This window comes from Scyliorhinus torazame, chromosome 17, assembly GCF_047496885.1.
Source record: "Scyliorhinus torazame isolate Kashiwa2021f chromosome 17, sScyTor2.1, whole genome shotgun sequence".
NCBI classification, from domain to species: Eukaryota; Metazoa; Chordata; class Chondrichthyes; order Carcharhiniformes; family Scyliorhinidae; genus Scyliorhinus; species Scyliorhinus torazame.
Genome location: NC_092723.1, coordinates 49,322,272 through 49,343,192, shown reverse-complemented (window position 1 = coordinate 49,343,192; position 20,921 = coordinate 49,322,272). Strand labels below are relative to the sequence as shown.

General features: G+C 49.9%; 1 non-coding gene across 1 annotated transcript; it reads right to left on the bottom strand.

Annotated features, from left to right (window-relative positions):
• Positions 1 to 20,580: 20,580 nt before the first annotated feature.
• trnad-guc (transfer RNA aspartic acid (anticodon GUC)) lies at positions 20,581 to 20,651 on the bottom strand. The gene has a single exon. It is a non-coding gene; the product is annotated as a tRNA-Asp (tRNA).
• Between the last annotated feature and the right edge of the window lie 270 nt (positions 20,652 to 20,921).

The following is a 20,921-nucleotide window of genomic DNA, read 5'->3' as shown; positions in this document are numbered from 1 at the left end:
CGACTCGGGCGTGAGTCTGCTGAACTGACAGCTGGTTCAGTTTTATGTGGGTCCACATCAAGGAGCTATTCTTACACCAATTTCACAGCAATCACAATGTTGCTTGCCTAGACAAAAAGATTGGTGTGAGTTCACTCTGCCAGTTCACACTAACATATTCAACAATCTATAACACTTATGTGCTTCATCTAAAATGTAAACGTTAACAGTAGGGTCAAAGGAATGGGCTATATTCGATTGCTTCCAACCTGTGTTTCTGAAAGGTATGGTTGATAGAAAATGAATGTTAAGTTTTAAGATACCACTTAGTGAATTATTTCTGGTGGTGGCTCGAGTCAATACATTGGAGACTTCCAGCAACAACAAAGTGAGGCACAGTGGTTAGCACTGCTCACCAAAAGCAAGGTTTTGAACAAATAGTTTATGATTTCTGTACGCCCAATTAAGGAAGAACATTTTCCCCAACATATCCAATTCATTTTTTTCCAATTAAGGGGCAATTTAGCGTGGCCAATTCACCTACCAGACACATCTTTGGGTTGTGGGGGTGAGGCCCACACAGACACAGGGAGAACGGGTCCTCAGCGCCATGAAGCAGCAATGCTAACCACTGCACCACCGTGCCACCTCCAATTTCTTTTTAATAGAAAATAGAAAATGCTAAAAATACTCAGCCCTTCAAGACATCATTTGCGGAGACAAACAGTTAACAATTTCACCAACGGTCTGTTTGGTGACGGGCAGGAGCGGAAAATCTAGCAGGAGTTCAAAAGTCAGAAAATCACATGCGTAAAAATGTTACACTTCTCCCAATGACAGGTCAGTTTTTCCGCTGCCTGGTGGCGTGAATTTCATTTGCATCTCTCCAGAATCTCCCCGCACCTTCCAATCTTTCAGGCCAGTGGGAAATCATGCCAGCCTCAAGCCCGTTTTAAAGGGAGTGGCGGACACAAGGCACACCTCAGTTCACTCAAGATTTCAAGTTGAGTGTAACATGCATCAGCTACCTGCCACAGTGCTGCACCGTTCCTGTTGTGCTCACCGCCACTCTGCAGGGGAAGACCGGTTCATGCCCTCCAGCTCCATGCCAAGCTTGTCTTCATGGATGGCACTGTCCTTTCACTGACTCAGATCAGTACTGCACCCGGGTTTGGAGAGTACAGGGATCTTCTGTTTCCAGTGCCTGACACCATTGTCTGTATCAGTGTTGCGGACTCATGCAGCCTCCACTTCAACCAACCGAAGTTCGACTGGGGTTGACGAAGACAAGGGAGAAATGTGGAATGAGGGCTGTGTAAGGACAGGGAGGAAGGGGAAGGAGGCACGATAGCAGGCAGAGGAGCAAAGAGGTGGATGAGAATGAAGAACAATGGAAGGCAGAGGGGAGGACGGGGGGGGTGGGGGGGGGGGGGGTGGGAAGCTGAACCCTGAGAAGAGGAGGCATTGGCGCAGTGGTATTGTTGCTGGACTCGGAATCCAGAGACCCAAGGTAACATTCCGGGGACCTGGGTTTGAATCCCATCATGGCAGATGGTGAAATTTGAATTCAATAAAATCTGGAATTTAAAAAAAAGTCTACCAATGACCAGGAAATCATTGTTGATTGTCAGAAAAACCCACCTGGTTTACTAATGTCCTTCAGGGAAGGGAATCTGCCCTCCTTACCTTGTCTGGCCTACATATGGGGAGGTGAAGTTCTCATTGTGGTGGGTCACCTCTGTCCGTAATGGCCTTGAGGTGGAGTCCATATGAAGCATGGGTACATCACAGGTGGTGGGCCCGGGGCAGAGTGGGATTTTCGGCACAACAATGATGGGATCCAGTATTAGTGTGGGAGGCTGGCGAATGACAGCAAGTACTTCTACCTGCACATCATGATAGTTCAAGTAAATCAGAGGCACGTGGACAGTGGGGGGGTGGAGGGTCAAACTCAATCCAGAAGTACATCTTGAGGTCCCAGAACAATAGCACTGTGCAAGAACAAAAGTAAGATTGATTCTACCTGGGAGGGGTTACGAGGTGGTGTGGGAGGACGATTAACCTGGGCTATGAGGCTCCTTCTTGGGATGCACACAAACTTGTTAGTGCAGCAATAGTGGATAGGATCCAGATTAGTTACAAAGGAGAGAGACCTCATAGCCCAGGAAGCAACAGAAAGCCAATAATTTCATTCAGCACCGTTAACGGGTAGGCAGGACTCAGTACTCTCACATCAAAGTCTCAACATCAAAAGAGTATAAGGTTGGAATGCAGCTTTGGAGAATGAAGGCAATAGTGAAAGGGGCACAGCTGAATCATATCTGGCACTCCATCAATGAAGGGTTCCCAATGGATGCTATTCATTACTGGCCAAATAGCTTCCACACATTGACCAGGAGCAACTGAAAGGCCATTGGTATGCTACTTTAATGAATGGAGCGCTGAGCTACTTTGGTTTAATCATTTCATTCACATCTTATCACCCCACAGAGGGTTCACATCTGTGGAAAGAATGTTGATCACCTCAATGTGTGTGCTAGCATCCCAGAGTTAAGGCTGCATCCGACACATTGCAATCAAGGCACCCAAAGCTGTACAGCCCCACACCTCCTTCCGGTTTCTCAGTCAGAGCTTCCCTTTCTGTACCGTTTAACCATTGTTGTCTTTGATGTTTAATTTAAGAAGGAAGGCACAGGAGTCATGGATCCAGGACTCAATACTGTGTTTCTCAGATCCCTCAGTCAATGGAGGAGGCAAAGGAGGGAGAGGCGTCACTGTGCCCAGCTCAAGCAGCAGGCATTATCTGGATGATATGGCTAACAGGAGCCTGAACATAAACTGGAGGGTGAGGAGGAGAGATCCAGACAGAGGAAACGCCTCACCAGACTGAGAATTTATCGTCAAAGTGTATCCTACTTAGAAATGTGTGAGAGGCAGTGCTGGATATGCCTGTGACTCTCCAGAGACCTTGTACATCACACATACCACATTCATTGTGAAGACCCAACACTACATTGGGATTGAGACTTCCCCTCTACTAGCGGCTGGGAAGGTGACGGCAGCACTCAATTATTTTGCCGCTGGGTCTCTCCGGGGATCAACAGGGGACCTGTGCGGCATCCCTCAGTCCACAACACGTCATGCAGAAAGGAGGTCACCGATGCCCTTTACAGTAAGGCCCATCAATATGCCAGCTTTGGTCTGGACAAGGAACGCCAGTCTCAAAGATGAATTGGCTTCACAGCCATCTCAGGCTTCCCAAGAGTGCAGGGTAATGCACTGCACCCATGTGGCTATGTGGACTCCATGGCAGCAGCAACTAATGTTGATTAACCGCAAGAGCTACTATTTTATCAATGTGCAACTGGTGTGCGACCATCACAAGCACATTGTGCACCTGTGTGCATGCTTACCTGGGGGTCACCATGACTCCTCCATTCTCAGGTGCCTGAATCTTCAAGAGACCAGAACGTCTGCAGGGATGTTCTCGGGGGGGGATAAGGGCTGCCCACTTAAACACATACGGATGACTGCAGTGTGCTGCCCTCCAACCCGTGCCAAAGAGAGTTGTAATACTACTTACAGCTGCATCTTCTCCCTTATAGAGCAGACCATAAGAAGTCAGATGCAACTCAGGTGGCTCTCTGCAGTACACAATGGAGAGGATTTCCCCATGATCGCAGTGTGTTGTACCCTTCACAATCTGGCTATGCAAAGAGATAAGCCCTTTTGAAAATGGATGAGAGTTCATCGGACAATGAAGATATGGAGGTGCAGAAAGCTGCTCAGGGACAGTGTGAGCCCGCTGATGCTACGGCGGAAGGGAGATGTGCCCATGAGGCTGGTTCCAGCAAGGGTAAATTTAAGTGTGGTTATCTGGATACGTACTCCCTAGCCCTCCAAGCCATTCCCTGTCATCTCAGGGGACAGCTGAACCATCGCTGAGTGAGTGAGTCCTACATTTATATTTGTGCGTTCTGACTTCATCACTCACTAGGACAAGATCTTAGCTTTGGTCAGCGATGACCTGCTAATGCGCTCACTCTGTGAATGTCATGTTATCTGATGAATGACAGAAATGTGAGACAAGGCTTGACATTTTCGATGCCAACTAATGATGCAAACACTGCTGTAAATGAGATGCAGACCAGCCGAGAGCTCTCATCCTAAAGCACATGTCTTGGGTTCACACATAATATGGAAGAGACCCAGAAGCCACTAGAGTTTCATTGCTGATGAGCTGCCCTCATTCATTTCTGTCCTAAGAGGAACTGGTCCAAACGTTTCTCTTCATACACGTCCAATAAAGATTTAGAAAAAATCTTGCTGACAACACCAAAGACTAGTTACACTGTGATGCGCGATCAATAACTCCAGAAGCGAGATTGGATGACAATTGAAGGCTTTATTGGACTAGATGTTTCCCCCAGCAGCGCAGGTACAGAATGCAGCTGGTAGGGAGACACAGACTCTTATACTCCGCCTTACTGGGCGGAACCAGCAGGCAGGCTTCTCCAATGATCTTCCTATCTCAGGTACCTCCCACACCAACCTCAGCCTCAACCTAGGTACCGTAATACCCCTAATACAGACTACCACATTCACGCCCTGTTAAAAAAAAAAGAGTCCGGCGGGGGTGGTGGTCTCGCGTCATACAGTGTAGAGGTTATGGTGATACCCGTCGGTGGTACAGTGTTTTGCATTATTACATGTCACAACTATTTACAGTATTCATTTTACACGTACATATCAGAATCGTGATTCCGGGAGTGTGACTTTGGCTTCTTTGGTAGCTTCATCACCCCTGGGTGGGACCAGTGGAAGAACCGATCCACCTGGAAAGGGGGCAGCCAGTGGGAGGGAGGGAGGGTGGGGTTGGTGGGGGGGGGGGGTGGGTGGGGATCCAGCGGGCGCCAGGTCCCGTAGGGAGACCGTATCCTGCCGGCCATCGGTGTATGCCACGTAGGCGTACTGAGGATTAGCGTGAAGGAGGTGGACCCTCTCAACCAATGGGTCCGACTTGTGTGCCCACACTTGTTTGCGGAGCAGAATGAGTCGGGAGCGAGGTCCCGGAGGAGGACTTCCTAGGGAAGACAAGGAGACGTTCATGAGGTGTTTCATTTGTCGTAGTACACAGCAGTGATCGGATGGAGTGGAGTGCATCGGGAAGGACCTCGTGCCAGCGGGAGACTGGGAGATTCCTGGACCGTAGGGCCAGTAGGACGGTCTTCCAGACCGTTCTGTTCTCCCTCTCTACCTGTCCGTTTCTCCAGTGGTTATAACTGGTCATCCTGCTCGAGGTGATGCCCTTGCTGAGCAGGAATTGACGCAGTTCGTCGCTCATGAAGGAGGACCCCCTATCGCTGTGTATGTAGGCGGGGAAACCGAACAGGGTAAAGATACTGTGGAGAGCTTTTATGATGGTAGCTGCGGTCATGTCGGGGCAGGGGATGGCGAATGGGAACCGCGAGTATTCGTCAATCAAGTTCGGTGGAGGGGAGGGGCCCTTTGAAGTCCATACTGAGGCATTCAAAGGGATGGGAAGTCTTTATCAGGTGCGCTTTCTCTGGCCTGTAGAAATGCGGCTTGCACTCCGCGCAGGTTTGCCAGTTCCTGGTGGCGATCCGGACCTCCTCGGGGGAGTAGGGCAGGTTGCGGGTCTTGATAAAATGGAAGAATCGAGTGACACCTGGATGGCAGAGGACCTCATGGAGGGCCCGGTGTTGGTCCACTTGTGCGTTGGCACATGTGCCACGGGATAGGGCATCACGAGACTCGTTTAGCTTCCCGGGACGATACAAGATCTCATAGTTGTAGGTGGAGAGCTCGATCCTCCACCGTAAGATCTTATCATTCTTTATCTTGCCCTGCTGTGGATTATCGAACATGAAAGCTACCGACCGTTGGTCAGTGAGGATCTCCTGCCAGCCAAGTAATGCCTCCAGTGCCGCACAGCTTCTACTATGGCCTGGGCCTCCTTTTCAACGGAAGAATGATGGATTTCTGAAGCATGGAGGGTGCGTGAGAAGAAGGCCACGGGCCTGCCCGCTTGGTTGAAGGTGGCCGCCAGAGCTATGTCGGTCACGTCGCTCTCGACTTGGAAGGGAAGGGATTAATCGATTACGTGCATCGTGGCCTTTGCAATGTCCGCCTTTATGCGGCTGAAGGCCTGGCGGGCCTCTGTCGACGGGGGAAAACTGAGGATTGGATTAGTGGGCGGGCCTTGTCTGCATAATTGGGACCTACTGGGCGTAATATGAAAAAAATCCCAGGCAGCGTTTCAGGGCCTTAGAGCAGTGGGGGAGGGGAAACTCCATGAGGGGGCGCATGCGTTCGGGATCTGGGCCTATGACTCCATCATGCACCACATAGCCGAGGATGGCTAGACAGTTGGTGCTGAACACACATTTGGCCTTGTTGTAGGTCAAGTTAAGGGTTTTTGCGGTATGGAGGAATTTGCGGAGGTTGATGTCATGGTCCTGCTGGTCGTGGCCGCAGATGGTGACGTTGTCGAGGTACGGAAACGTGTCCCGCAAACCGTACCGGTCAACCATTCGGTCCATCTCCAGTTGGAAGACCGAGACTCCATTTGAGCTGGTGGTAGGCGGATTTGAGGTCTACCGTGGAAAAGACCTTGTATTATGCAATCTGATTGACCAAATCAGATATGCGGGGGAGAGGGTACGCGTCGAGCTGCGTATACCTGTTGATGGTCCGACTATAATCGCTGACCATCCTGTGCTTCTCCCCGGTCTTTACAACCACTACTTGAACTCTCCAGAGCTGTTGCTAGCCTCGATAACACCTTCCTTCAGTAGCTGCTGGACTTCCGACCTAATGAAGATCTGGTCCTGGACACTGTACCGTCTGCTCCTGGTGGCAACGGGTTTGCAATCCGGGGTGAGGTTCACAAAAAGGGAAGGCGGGTCGACCTTGAGGGTTGCGGGGCTGCAGACAGTGAGGGGCGATATAGGGCTGCCAAATTTAAAAGTTTAGCTCTGGAGGTTGCATTGGAAGTCCAATCCCAGGAGCTTGGCAGCGCAGAGGTGAGGGAGGACGTAGAGTCGGAAATTTTTAAATTCTCTTCCCTGGACCATGAGGTTCGCTACGCAGAACCCCTTGATCTCTACAGAGTGAGACCCGTAGGCCAGGGAGATTTTTTGGTTAACTGGGTTTATGGAAGGAGAACAGCACCTTACCGTGTTGGGGTGTATGAAGCTCTCTGTGCTCCCAGAGTCGATCAGGCAGGATGTTTTGCGCCCGTTGATGAGCACAGTCGCTGTCGCGTTCGGGGCCAAGACTGGTCCAGGGTCACCGAGGCGAGTCGTGGTAAAAGTTGAAGATTTTCCTCGGGCGGTGTGTGGTCATCCGAATCGGAGACCTGAGACCCCAGCCAAGATGGCGGCGCCCACGGGTTGCACATGGCTGGGGGTGGGCAAGATGGCGGTGCCCACACATCGCACGTGGTCCCTGGGGAACAAGATGGCGGCGCTCGGGGCCCGCACATGGCTGGGGAAAATTAAGCTGGCGGCACCCACGGCCCACACATGGCCCGTGGAGAGTGTTGTGGTGGTGGCCCTGGTTCGCTCCCGGAGACAGCGGCGACTGCCCGGGCCTGGCATACCGCCACGAAATGGCCCTTTTTGCCACAACCTTTGTAGGTGGCGGAGCGGGCCGGGCAGCACTGCCGGGGGTGCTTGGCTTGCCCACAAAAATAACAGTGGGGCCCCCCCATTGTTGCCTGGTAGCTGCACGGCACAAGCTTGTGGGGGGTTGGGGGATGCATCGGGGTCAGCCGCGGGTGGGTTCCATGCTGCCCAAGGGGCTGCCGTGCAGTCGGGGCGTACGCGTGGACGTTTCGGGAGGCCACATCCAGAGAGCTAGCAAAGGCCCATGCCTCCTTGAGGCCTAATGTCTCTTTCTCCAGCAGCCGCTGACGGATTTGGGAGGACAGCATACCTGCAACGAATGCGTCCCGGATTAAAAGTTCTGTGTGGTCGCTGGCTGAAACTTGCGGGCAGTCACAGTTCCTACCCAGTACCTGGAGTGTGCGGTAGAATTCATCCAGCGATTCCCCCGGGATTTGTCGCCTTGTCGCTAGCAGATGTCGGGCGTAAACCTGGTTTACTGGGCGAATGTAGTGTCCTTTCAACAGGGCCATTGCGGCCTCGAAATCGTCCGCATCCTCGATGAGGGTGTAGATCTCTGGGCTCACCGTCGAGTGGAGAACTTGCAGTTTCTGGTCCTCAGTGGGTGCAGTCGTGGCCGTCCTGAGGTACCCTTTGAAGCACGGCAACCAGTTTTTGAAGGTTGCTGCTGAGTTTGCCGCGTGGGGGCTGAGTTTTCTTTAAAATCTAGTCCAATAAATTGATGCTTGATCAATAACTCCAGAAGCGAGATTGGATGACAATTGAAGGCTTTATTGGACTAGATGTTTCCCCCAGCAGCGCAGGTACAGAATGCAGCTGCTAGGGAGACACAGACTCTTATACTCCGCCTTACTGGGCAGAACCAGCAGGCAGGCTTCACCAATGATCTTCCTGACTCAGGTACCTCTCACACCAATGATCTTACAGCATCAACCTAGGTACCGTAATACCCTTAATTCAGACTACCACACACTGATTTTGACATAACATGACTGATCATCTTATAATGGGACACTGTCACATGAATGGTAGGATGACTAAACCTCGAGATAAGAGGATTCCAAAGTAGAAAATCACAACGTCTTCAGTTGAACAGAATGTTTACTTCCCCATTCTGTGAGTCTCAATAAGTGCAATTTATTAACAGTGATAGCACACCCGTGAACCAGAGGTGACATCAACATTTTTTAACATTCCTAACAGTCCTACTATACCTTGGCACAGCCCCGACAGCTGTAGAAGGGGTGGGGGTAACCTGCTGACGGCTAAAGACTAATGCTGTGATGACCTTGATAGATATCCTCTGGTGACTGAAGGCCTGGAGAGCCTCGGCCTGATAAGGAGCTCCTATCCAGGGGCATAAGAAACTGGACTGTGTGCGGGCACAGGCAAAGGGCACTCTGAGCAGCTACTTGCCCTTGGAATGTCCAAAGTGGAGGTCCCTGGGGTGTCCAGCTGACACACATTCTCCCTGTGGGTGCCTGAGGGTCCCGACCTAACTCCCACAGAATATTGGGCAGCTGGAGGGAAGGAGGTCAAGCTGCCTCATCCCCATACTGTCTACATGTTCATTATGCCCAACAGGGTATGTGACCATGGAATGGAGGCTGAGCACAAATCCGGCAAAACCTGCTGGACCAAGGAACCAAAGAACCATAAAAAGTTACGGGGTGGGATTCCCCATTTGCCGACGCCGAAATCGCAAAACGTGATTGGACAGAGAATAGGTTCCAACGCCAAAATCGCGGTGGGCGCCAATATGATGCCAAATCGCTATTCTCCATCACCTCGACAGCAGCAATGCGTCCCGGAATGCACGTACACTGGACACCAGTTTCATTTCATTAGCAGGCCTGACCCGGTATTCTCCAGAGCATCCGACATTCTCCTCCTCCGAGGAGACGAGTTCCCGACGGTACGGTACACTTGTGCATTTTAAAATCGTGAAACCGGCGTGGTGGCTGCTGAGAGAGAGAGAGCGGGGGTATGGAAAGTGTCCAACATCGCCATAGTTTGCCGCTGGCCGGAGGGCTTGTGCCAGGGGTGGGGCGGAGTAGCAGGGAGTAGTGAGGAGGTGGGCTCTGGGGTCGGGGTGGATGGGCACGGAACACCATTGCCACGGCCTGCAAGGCAGCCATGCAGAAGTGCATGCCTCTACCAGCCCACTGTGACTTAGGACCACGGGTTGTATAGGTCCCCCCCCCAGGCCATCCCCCTAGGTGCCCTCTGGCCCCAGTCAACCCATCAGCTGTATGGGCATGCTGCAGCACAACCAGTGCCATCTTGCTGGCTGGGAAGAGTGTGTGTGGGGATTGTAATGTGTATATGCGGCTGCAGCTCGTCAGCCTTCTGAGTATCAATCACGGAGCCGACTTATCCCACACCGTTTTCCATTGGAATCGATTGTGTTCCACATGGCGCCGATGCTAGCCCCTTAGCAGTAGCGGAATCGTTCCAGGTACGGCACCAGTTTTGCTCTCGTGAAAGTCCACGAATTCTGCGTTGGCATCAACACTTAGTCTCAGAAACGGAGAATCCTGCCGATCGGTGGGTAAAGAGGCCATTCAACCCATCCTGTCCGCGCCAGCCAAAAAAGAAACCAGCCACTCATTTTAATCCCATTTCCCAGCACCTGGCCTGTAGACTTGCAGGCTCCAGCACTTCAGATACAGATCCAGGTACCTTTTAAATGAGTTGAGTGTTTCAGCATCAACCAACTTAGACAATGAATTCCGGAGCCCCATCAACCTCTGGGTGTTCTCCAGTCGTTTGACCCATGAACAGATCTTCCCAGTTTACCGTGGACAGTCTCTGTTTCACCCCATTAAAGTCAACCTTACTGAAGCCTAAAGTTCTTGCAGCTGATTTGTACTTTTCACTTTCAAACGTCACATTGAATTCAACATTGAATTTGATAATGTTGTGATCACTATTTGATAAATGTCCACGCGCAGTTAGGTTACTTATTACATTTGGCTCATTACTCATAACTAAAGTTGATATTGCCTGCCACCATGTTGCATCTAGAACATATTACTGCAGGAAAACATCCCAGATACATTCCAGAACATTCACTAACTTTCTGACAGGTGCTGGTCTATCTCTCTCAGCCTATGTGTACATTAAAATTCCCCATTAGTACTACTCTGCCTTTGCTACGCACTTGCCTAACTTCTGCATTTATGCAACCTAACAACTCAGAACACCTACCAGGGGATTAATACACAATACCCATTACAGCATTCGATCCTTTTCTGTTCCTCAGTTCCACCCATATGGTCGCCACTGGATGCTTCCCCTCATTATAACCTTGCTCACCACTGAGTTGATAGTATTTCTAATCAGTAAGCTTACTCCACCCCCTCTGCTATCTTAATAAAAGCAAATTACTGCGGATGCTGGAATCTGAAGCCAAAAGAAAAAATGCTGTAAAATCTCAGCAGGTCTGGCAGCATCTGTAGGGAGAGAAAAGAGTTAACATTTCAAGTCCAGATGACCCTTTGTCAAAGCTCAAAGGGTCAACTGGACTCAAAACGTTAGCTCTTTTCTCTCCCTACAGATGCTGCCAGACTTACTGAGATTTTCCAGCATTTTCTCTTTTGCCCTCTGCTATCTTCATTGTCCCCTCCTGCAAACTTTATAACCAGGTATATTTAGTTCCCAGTCCTGACTATCCTGCAGCCATATCTCCGTAATAGCTACTACATCATAATCTTCAATTTGAATTTGTGCCTGCAGCTCATCTATCTTATTCCTTACACTCTTTGCATTAATATTTAGAACTCTTATTTGAGCAATACCCCCTAACCTGTCCCTCAGCACTGATGCTTTATTCACTTGTTTTTTATTTCTCTCTTCTGGTTTAACCAGTATACTTCTTGTAGCTTTGCCATTACTGAAGCTGGATTCCTGACTATTTCTTTACTCTCCAAAGATGTGCAGGTTAGGTGGATTGGCCAAGCTAAATTTCCTCTTCGTGTCCAAAAGATTAGGTGTGGTTACTGGGTTATGGGGATAGGGTGGAGACGTGGGCTTAAGTAGGGTGGTCTCCCTAAGGGCCGGTGCAGACTCAATGGGCTGAATGGCCTCCTACTGCACTGGAAATTTTATGATAAATGCTATGATTCACTGCCCTGCTACTTGTTCTTGGAACTGTGTTGACTTCCCCGGAGGCCTCCCCCTCCCCGCCACTTACTAGTTTATAGTCCTTATGACCACACTATTTATCTTTCCTGCCATTGGAAACTGTTTTCCATTTGCAAAAGCATCACCAACCATTACCCTTTTTTTCCTGTCACTGAGCTAATTATGGATCCAATCTGTCACCTTCCTCTATATCCCCCGAGATCTCACTTTTCTGACCAGTCTGCCATGTGGGGCCTTGTCAAATGCCTTACTGAAATCCATGGAGACAACATCCACAGCATTACCCTCATCAATCCTCCTTGCTACTTCCTCAAAAAAATCCATTCAGTTAGGAAGACATGATCTTCCCTCAACAAAATCATGTCAACTATCCTTGACCAATCTGTGCCTCTGTAAGTGACAGTTTGTTCTCTCTCTCAGAAATGTTTCCAATAATGTCCTCACCACTAAAGTCAGACTGACCAGCGAATAGTTTTCTGGCCTATCCCTTGCACCCTTTTTAAACAATGATATGTTTGCAGACCTCCAATCCTCTGGTACCTTACTTGTATTTAGCGAGGATTGGACAATGATCCTTAGAGCATGCATTAACTCCTCTCTGGTTTCTTTTAACAGCCTGGAATACAATCCATCTGGCCCTGGTGACTTATTCACCTTCAAGGATGCCAGTTCCTCCAGTACCTCCCCTCTCACTATGTTTATTGTAGCTAATATTTCACACTCCTCCTCTTTAACTAGAATGCCTGAATCATCCCACAACTTTGTGAAGTCAGAGTCAAAGAACTCATTGAGAACCCCGCTCACATCTTCTGAATGAATTGGCAAGTTATCATGTACATTTCTGATAGACTCTGGGCTGAATTCTGCGCCATCGGGATTCTCTGTTTTGCCGGCAGCGTGACGGCGTGGGGCTGCCCACAACGGGAAACCCCATTGACCAGCCGGCGAAACAGAGAATCCCGACAGCGTTCGGGATGGAGAAACCCGCCCTCTATCTTTTACTTAATTATTCTCTTGCTCATAATTTATTGGTAAAACATCTCAGGATTTCCACTGATTTTGCCTGCCAATATTTCTTTGTATCTTCTCTTTGTTTTCCAAATGTCCATTTTACATTTTAAGTAAAAGTCAAGTGCACACTAGTGCACTTGTTTTTACTTATCTGAATGAGCATCAGATCCTTACCCACATTACTGTGTAAATAAGATGTCACCTTAAAGTAAAGTTTGGATACAACCCAAAACAGGATATGCCAGTGAAAGCAATCTGTGCCTCTCAGGGCACATTGAGTCCAGTCCTATGAAATGCAGGCATACGGGTGTACATTCTCATTGCCAAGGGTCAACACTTCAAAGTTAAGTACACAGTCTGCCTCGTGTAAATACCAGCGGGCTAATGGTGACCCAATTGTAGGTTTGATTTCAACATAGTTTTATGCTGTGTATTAGAAGAAACAAATCAAACCTACAGCTGTCTCAACACCGATCAACTGACTAAAATTAATGATACGAGCTTGCAAGTTAGAACATGACATTTTCAAGTCAGTTACAAAAGCGTGTCAGTTATGCAGCAGTTTTGATGGGTAGCATATATTTTGTTTGATTACCTCACTCTTTTCTTCTTCTGATTCACAGACTAATCCACACGAATATTCAGTGCAGTTTAATGACTGAGTTGATTTGAGTTGATACCAGCAATAAACCGAGGACTGTAAGGCTGAACCTGACACAGTTGACCTGGGCTAGAGCTGCTGGGCAGAATATTCCTGGTCCTGGAGGATGAAGCTCGAGGGCGGGACCAGGGGGAACATGTGGAAGGGGGTGTTATGCCGATTGGCTGACATGTTTTTGCCCCTGGCCAATTTGCTAGAGGGCGGGTAGAAGAGGCAACGGTTTTGCCCATCCAGCAGCAGCGGGTAGCCATGTTGCATACTTAGCTTTCCAATTGTGCACAGAATGGGGAAAGCATCGGACACGGGCCTCCCACTGAGATCAATGCCAAGCAGATGCCTGGAGGTGGCCTACTACTGACAGGCTGAAGGACCTGTTCAATTCACACACACACACACACACACACACACACACACACACACATATCCCCGCCACCCCACCCTCACCCCCACAACCAGATTCCCAGCTGTGGCTGCACGCTATACTGTGCAGGGTGTTCCCTGTCTTTTTTACAGAAATAAATACCATTTGAGGGCCCCCCTCAACTCAGCACACCCTCCCCCCAAGATGGAGGTCCTCTCATTTCCTGCAGTGGCAGCACCCACTTTTGATTGGGCCAGCAGCCTCAGAAGCAGGAATGGACTGCCCCCGCCGCCCCCCATCTCGCTCTTCCCACAAAGCCTTGAGATTATTGTTCAAAGGGCATGAAAACAGCAAGTACTAGGTCTGGACATGGAAATAATCATTGCCCCTCGTTTATATTCAGAGGGAACACGAGTCCAGCTTTTAAATCCATCCCAACATTGCTGTTGATGTTGAAATTCTAACTTGTGTCTCTGACGTAAGGTCACAGTTCCTGAAAGCTAGCAGTTACTGAGTTTGTCCTTAAAATCAGCAAACATAAACTGAATGAATAACGTTCTATAAATAAGAAATTATAGGTTCACATTCATCAACATTCATGAATGGTGTTGTCATCATGAAAAAAGTGACACTTTCTCAGAAAACGCGTGTAGCAATTATGTTGTCAGATACATATGATGTTGAGGAGACCAGAGTAATAGGACCATGAGATTGTGGTTCCTGCTTGTCTCATTGCAAAATAAGCAAGTTTCAAAAAGATTCTTGGTATTAATGACCAAATGCAATGATGTGTACATGAAACTTACCAATTCCGCTTTCTAAATAAGATTGAATGGGAGTGGGAATGAACTTGATATGAAACTTTGATCTTCTTTGGTGTTACTCATATGAGATTTACTTATAACAAAATAATATTAATTACTTCTGAGAAAAAGAATGACTTGAACGTAGTGACCATTACATTTGATAGTGCTATGAACTCATTCTCTGAGATTTCAAATGACTTAGATGATGATGAAATGAAAGTTGCCATAGTCCCTAAGGACCATAGGCTGCTGTCCCCTTTTGAGAGAGAGCTGATTTAATCTGAGGGTCACAACACCTCAGCCGGAGGGCAAGATTGAGAAGGTGGGGCCATCATGGATAACATCAGACAGTATGGGATTCAATCCTTTTTTTTAAATAAACATTTTATTGAGGTAATTGGCATTGTAACAGCAGCAATATAAACAATGTACATGAAAATATAAACATAGTGCAAATACCACCTCCCTTCCCAACAGGTCCCACCATTAATTAATCCCCTAATCTACGCTAACCTAACCACCCCCCCCCCCCCCCCCCCCCCGCCTGCTGACGATTAATTCTCCGCGAAGAAGTCGATGAGTGGTTGCCACCTCCGGGCGAACCCTAACAGTGACCCTCTTAAGGCAAACTTAATTTTCTCCAGACAGAGAAAGCTAGCCATGTCCAATATTCAGGTCTCCGACTTCTCCATGCTAGTAATATCTGCCTCCGGGCTACCAGGAAAGCAAAGGCCAGAACGTCTGCCTCTTTCTCCTCCTGGATTCCCGGATCCTGCGACACCCCGAAATTTGCCACCTCTGGACACAATGCCACCCTTGTATTTAATACCTTGGACAATGTCAGCAAACCACTGCCAAAATCCTCTCAGCTTTGGACAAGCCCAGAACATGTGGACATGTTTCGCTGGTCCTCCTGCACATTTTGCACACCTGTCTTCCACCCCAAAGAATCTGCTCATCTGGGCCACTGCCATGTGGGCCCGGTGAACGACCTTGAATTGAATCAGGCTGAGTCTGGCACAAGTTGCGGTCGCGTTGACTCTACACAACGTGCCCGCCCAAAGGCCCTCCTCTATCTCTCCCCCCAGCTCCTCCTCCTACTTCCGTTTCAGCTCCTCAGTCTGCGTCTCCTCTGATCCCATAAGTTCCTTATAAATGTCAGAAATGCTCCCCTCTCCTATCCATCCTCTGGAAACCACCCTGTCCTGAATCCCCCTTAGCGGCAGGAGTGGGAAGGTTGATACCTGTACGCAGAAAGTCCCGCACCTGCAGATATCAAAATTTGTTTCCCCCCGCCAATGCAAACTTCTCCTCCAGCACCTTCATACTCTGAAAGTTCCCCTTTATAAACAAGTTCCCCATCCTCTCAATCCCCGCTCTCCGCCATATTCGGAATAACCCGTCCATCCTCCCTGGTGCAAACCGGTGATTATCGCAGATTGGGGACCAGATCGATGCTCCCGCTGCTCCCACATATCTCCTCCATTGTCCACAGACGCTCAAGGCCTCCACCACCATGGGGCTGGTGGAGTACCGCGCCGGCGGGAATGGCAGAGGCGCAGTTACCAATGCCCCCAATCTTGTGCCCTTGCAAGAAGCCGCCTCCATACGCATCCATGCCGACCCCCTCCCCCACCAGCCACTTCCTAATCATGGCTATGATAGCCACCCAGTAATAATTGCTAAAGTTTGGCAGCGCCAGCCCCCCCTCCCCGCCACTCTGCTCAAGCACTACCCTCCTCACTCGCGGGGACTTGCCCACCCATACGAAGCCTGCAATAACTTTATTGACCCGCTTAAAAAAGGACCGCGGAATGAAGATGGGGGACATTGAAATACAAACAGGAATCTCGGGAGGACTGTCATTTTCACCGTTTGGACTCTCCCAGCTAGAGACAACGGGAGCGCATCCCAGCTCCGGAAATCATCTTTCACCTGATCCATCAACTGGACCAAGTTCAATTTATGTAGCCGGTCCCAATCCCGCGCCACTTGGATACCTAGGTACCTGAAACTGTCCCCTACCCATCTAAACGGCAGCTCCCCCAGTTTCCTCCCCTGCCCCCTCGTCTGGACAGCAAACATCTCGCTCTTCCCCATATTAAGCTTATACCGTGAAAACCGGCTGAATTCCCCTAAAATTCCCATGATTTCTTCCATCCCCTCAATTGGAACTGAAACATACAGAAGCAGGTCGTCCGCATACAGCGAGACTCTGTGCTCCACCCCCCAACCCGCCCCCAGACCAGCCCCTCCTGCCCCTTGAGGTCCTCAGAGCAATTGCCAGCGGCTCTATAGCCAGCGCAAACAGCAGTGGGGAAAAGGGGCATCCCTGCCACGTCCCCCGGTGCAGTCTAAAATAGTCCGAAGTCGTCCTGTTCATCCGTACACTTGCCAAAGGAGCCTGGTACAGCAACCTGACCCAGTTAATAAAGCCCCTCCCAAATCCGAACCGCCCCAGGACCTCCCATAAATAATCCCATTCAACCTGGTCAAAAGCTTTATCCGCATCCATCGCGGATCCACTACCTCCACCTCCTTACTTTCCGGGGGGGGGGGGGGTGGGATCATGCTCACGTTTAACAGCCTTCTTGTATTGGCCACCAGCTGCCTGCCCTTAACGACACCCGTCTGATCCTCCACAATGACGTTCGGTACACAATCCTCAATCCTGGAGGACAAAATTTTGGCCAATAGTTTGGCGTCTACGTTCAACAGGGAAATCGGCCTGTACGACCCACATAGCTCCGGGTTCTTGTCCTGTTTCAGGATAAGCGTAATCGTGGCCTGTGACATCATCTGGGGCAGAACCCCTCTTTCCCTTGCCTCATTAAACACCTTCATCAGCATCGGTCCCAATATCCCAGAGAACTTTTTGTGGAACTCCACTGGGTACCTGTCCGGTCCCGGGGCCTTACCCGACTGCATGGCCTTCAAGCCCTCCACTATCTCCTCCAACCCAATCGGGGCCCCCAGCCCTTCTACCAGCTTCCCTTCCATTTCGGGAAAGTCAGCCCCTCCAAGAAGTGTCTCAACCCCTCCGGCCCCTCAGGGGGTTCCGACCTGTACAGCCTGCTGTAGAAATCCCCGAACGCCTTACTCACCCCTGCCGAGTCTCCAACTAAGTTCCCATTCCCGTCAATAACTTTCCCTATTTCTCTAGCTGCCTCCCTCTTTCTGAGCTGCTGTGCAAGCATCCTGCTAGCCTTCTCACCATGCTTGTAGATTGCCCCCCTCGCCTTTCGAGCTGTTCCACTGCCCTCCCTGTGGTTAACAAGCTGAACTCCGCCGTTCCCTTAAAAGCCCTATCTCTGGAGTCTCCGGGTACCTCCTGTGGACTTGTAGAATCTCTTTTACCAGTCAGTCCATCTCTGCCCTGTCCGTCTTGTTCCTGTGAGCCCGGATCGAGATCAGCTCTCCTCGTACCACTGCCTTCAGCGCTTTCCAGACCACTGCTACTGAGACCACCCCCGTATAATTTACCTGCAGGCAATTTTGTATGCATTTCCTCAGCCTCTCGCACACCGCCAATAACCCTACACCTAACCTCCATTGCGGGCACTGATTGCTATCTTTACTAACCTGCAGGTCAACCCAGTGTGGAGCATGGTCTGAGATTGTGATCGCCGAGTACCCCATGTCCACCACCCCTACCAGCAAGGCCCTACCCAAAACAAAAAAAATTGTTCCGAGAGTATGCCTTATGCACGTGGGAGTAGAAGGAGAACTCCTTCACCCTCGGCTGCCTAAATCTCCATGGATCCACCCCCCCTCCCCCAAACCTGCTCCATGAACCCTTTCAGTTCCTTCGCCATTGCTGGCACCCTGCCCATTCTGAGCATGACTGATCCAGGCCGGGATCAATAACTGTATTAAAGTCCCCTCCCATGATCAGCTTGTGCGAGTCCAGGTCCGGTATCTTCCCCAACATCCTCTTTATAAATTCCACGTCATCCCAGTTTGGCGCATATACGTTAACCAGCACTACCGTCATCCCCTCCAGCTTACCACTAACCATAATATATCGACCCCCCCACATCTGAAACTATTCTACCCACGTCAAATATCACCCGCTTATTAATCAAGATCGCAACCCCTCTAGTCTTTGTGTCCCGAGTGGAAGACCTGACTGACCCAGCCTTTCCTCAATCTAACCTGGTCCACTACTCGAAGGTGCGTCTCCTGCAGCATTAATATGTCCGCCTTCAGTCCCCTCAGGTGCGCGAACACACGTGCCCTCTTAACCGGCCCATTTAACCCTCGAACATTCCAGGTGATCAGCCTAGTTGGGGGGCAACGTGCCCCCCCCCCTCCGCCAATCAGCCATCCCCTTTCTTGGGCTCGCCTCCAGCCCTTGCACAGCCCCCCAGCAGCCCCTGCCACCGACCTCCTCTCTGTCCCTCAACCGAAGCCCCTCCTTTGTCAGCAGAAGAACTCCCCCCTCCCCACCCTAGCAACACCACTCTGAAACCTAACCTATACAATAATCTAAACATATGCACACACCCCACTGCGCTTCCGTGAGCTAGCTCACCCAGCTAGCTTGGTGGCCCCCGCCCCCGGCGCCAAAATGTCTCCCACCTATTGTTCCTTCACTCCCTCCCCCCCCCGCTCATACAAACAAATTCCCTCATCTAATAATCCCCACACAATCACCCAGCTGAAAAAAAACCCACCGAAACCAAAACAAGCCCATCTCCATCTCACAAAAGTGCACATCAAAGAAAAAGACATTGCCAACATCCACCAAAAAGAAAACCCGAAAACGAAAAACCTTTTTTTCCCCCCCTTCTTAAACAGAACTCAAAAACAGAAGAGAAAAAATAAAAAAGACCCAATATAAGCCAACAAGTTGCATCAATGTTCGAGAGGTCTCAGCCCCCCACCAGTCCTTTTCTTTTCGCGAAGTCCAGCGCGTCTTCAGGCGACTCAAAATAATGATGCCGGTCTTCATATGTGACCCAGAGACGAGCCGGATAGAGCAGTCCAAACTTCACCTGTTTCTTGAAGAAGATTGACTTAACTTGGTTGAAGCCTGCCCTTTTCCTAGCCACCTCCACACTCAGGTCCTGGTACACCCGCAGGATACTGTTGTCCCATTTACAGCTCCGCGTTCGCTTGGCCCACTGAAGAATACATTTCCTGTCCAGGAACCTGTGGAATCTCACCACCATTGCCCTCGGAGGGTCCCTCGTTCGCGGCTTCCTCGCAAGCGCTCTGTTCCACCTCCAAGGGTCGGGAGAATATCCCCTCCCCCCGCAGCTTTTCAAACATACCCGCTACATATGCCCCAGCATCAGCTCCCTCAGACCCCTCCGGGAGCCCGACAATTCTTAAGTTCTGCCGACGGGACCCATTCTCTAGGTCATCCACCTTCTCCAGATGACTTTTCTGCTAGTCCCGCAGCATCCCCACCTCCAGCTCCACCGCTGTTTGATGCTCCTCCTGCTCAACCAGCGCCTTCTCAACCTTTTGGATCGCCCGATCCTGGGCGTCCAATCTGTGCTCCAGCTGATCAATCGACTCTTTAATCGGGTCCAGGCTGTCCCGTTTCTGCTTGGCAAAGCTGTGCTGGATGACCTGCATCAACTGCTCCGTTGATCGCTGGGCCGACACACCAGGGGTCCGATCCTCAGCCATGCTGTCTCCTGCTGCAGCTTCAGCACAGCTCTTGCCTATCTTTCTATTTCTGCCTTTTCGTGCACTTCTGGTTCTTTTCTCCATACACCGATACGTGGAAACGGTGCCCAATCGCCTCAGCCTTCAAATTTAACATTTAAAACCGGAAAAAAGTCGGGGGGAAAGGTCCAAAAGTCCGACCAGAGCGGGAGCCACCAAATGTATGACTTACTTCTTCATAGCCGCCACCGGAAGTCATGGGATTCAATCCTGTGCTGTTGGCATTGTTCCACAACACGAACCATCCAACCAACCAACTGAGCTAGCCAACCCCCAAAGAGGTTGCCTTGCATTGGCCGGGAATCAAACCCAGGCCTCCTGCGTGACAGTCAAGAATTCTACCACTGAACCACCAATGCAATTGACAGGTTAGAACCACCATGATGTATGATGTGCAATTGATGTGCTTTACACTCCCGAATTCCCCACCCCACCAATAGTGAACATCAAGATGTGACATCAAGTCCCAAACTTGAAGGACAATCAGGATCAAAGTCCTCAGTTCTGGGAATAATAATAATATATAGGGACCCACAGCACTAATAGCACCTAAATTTCATTCACGGCTGTTGAAGACAATAAATTGCTTGCAATAACTGGAGAAGTGTGTGGTTTGCTTTTCAGGAAGC